Source organism: Canis lupus, chromosome 31 (genome assembly GCF_003254725.2).
Source record: "Canis lupus dingo isolate Sandy chromosome 31, ASM325472v2, whole genome shotgun sequence".
NCBI lineage: Eukaryota > Metazoa > Chordata > Mammalia > Carnivora > Canidae > Canis > Canis lupus.
In genome coordinates, this window is record NC_064273.1 from 15266110 (window position 1) to 15268002 (window position 1893).

Consider the following 1893-nt stretch of genomic DNA (forward strand, 5'->3'; position numbering starts at 1 on the left):
TCAAGAAGTTAAAAATGACCCAGCAATGGCACTACTAGGTATTTACCCCCAAATACAAATGTATTGATCTGAAGGGGCACTTTCACCACAATGTTTATAGCAACAATGTCCACAACAGCCAAACTGTGGCAAGAGCCAAGATGTCCACTGACAGATGAATTGATAAAGAAATGTGGTGTGTATATATATACACAATGGAATATTACTCAGCCACCAGGAAGGATGAATACTTAACATCAGTGTGGATGGAACTGGAGGGTATTTTGTTGAGTGAAATAAGTCAACCAGAGAAGGACAATTATATGGTTCCACTCCAATGTGGAATATGAGAAACAGCACAGACGATCATAGGGGAAGGGAGGGAAAACTGAATGGGAAGTGATAAGAAAGGGAGAAAACCATGAGAGACTCTTAACTATAGTAAACAGACTGAGAGTTGCTGGAGGGGAGGTGGGGATGCAGAGATAGGCTATAGGGTGATGGGCATTAAGGAGGGCAGGTGGTGTGATGAGCACTGGGTGTTATATGAAAATGATGACTTATTGAACTCTACACCTGAAATTAATGATGTACTATATGTTGGCTAATAGAATTTAAATTTTTTTTTAAAAAAGGAGAAAAAGAATATTATCACAATATTATTTTTCCATTTGAAAGTAGTCATTTATTACCTGACCAGATTACAAAAATAATCATAGTAGATACCTTAGTTCATCCTTCTAATAAGCCTATTGATCTGGTCTTCCCTGTTGCCAGCATCTCCACCTTCTACAAAATGAGTGGTCTTTTTCTTCATTCCGCTACATGGAGAAGATAATTTGAAGGGCCATAAAAAGTTGTTCACTTCTTTGAAATGTTTTCCAATGATATAGACCTCATGAATCAGATTCTCCATGCAAATGATGCCATATTTACCAAGAGATTGGGCAATCAATGTGTTATCTGTCAGGGCAATTCGCTTCTTGTTGATCTTGACATAACCACGCTTGTAGATCAGTTCATTCATTGACTTCAGGTTTGGGTAACCCCATGCTATATGTGGTTCCACAATCCTTAGTATGTTAACTGAAGCCTTGTTGAGCTTAACAAAGGTGCCTTTAAAGATCTGGTGAAGGCGAAGAAACTGTAACACCTTTCGAACCTTTGGGCTCACATCATTGATACCTCTGATCCTGATGACATATGCCAATTTGGGTTCTGCAGGCATGTAGAAGTTGCCAGCTTTTCTCGCCATCCTCGTCAGTTCTTCACATCTGCCTGTATTCTTTGTGGTAATGCTTAGCTTTTTCATAAATAAGCTTCCTCCTTGCCTTTCGAAGCATCTTTTGGGCAAACTTTTTTTCTCAGACGCTTGATCTTCCACTCTGTGAAATACCTTTGCTTTTTCTTAAGGGTTTCTGGCACAGCAAGAACCTTCTTCTCTTCTGCACCTTCCATGGTTCCAGCTGGAAAAGAGCTATCAGAACATTTAAAAGGATTTTGAATTTTCTGGTAATAATGTAGGACTTGAATGGATAACAGTTTAGTGCAAAAGTTTGAAATTTTGTGGCTCAAAATTAGGAAGAAAAAGGAAGATGAAATATAATACATATTTATTTGCCTCAAGCAAATATAATCTATTAACAGCCACAAGACTGTCATTACAAGCTTATTTCCACATTTTAGAATAGCTGAAATTTTTAGTGTATTTCACCTAGATTGGTTAAATGGTATATAACTTATTTTTTAAAAATACATTTCATAGGTCAGCCCTGGTGGCACAGTGGTTTAGCTCTGCCTGCAGCCCGGGGTGTGATCCTGGAGACCCTGGATCGAGTCCCACATCAGGCTCTCTGTATGATGCCTGCTTCTCCCTCTGCCTGTGTCTCTGCCTCTCTCTCTTTGTCTCTATGA

The 1893-nt window shown here is 39.0% G+C and overlaps 1 pseudogene; it reads right to left on the reverse strand.

Moving 5' to 3' along the window:
• Positions 1-638: 638 nt before the first annotated feature.
• LOC112661792 (60S ribosomal protein L7-like) lies at positions 639-1437 on the reverse strand (annotated as a pseudogene).
• Positions 1438-1893: the final 456 nt, after the last annotated feature.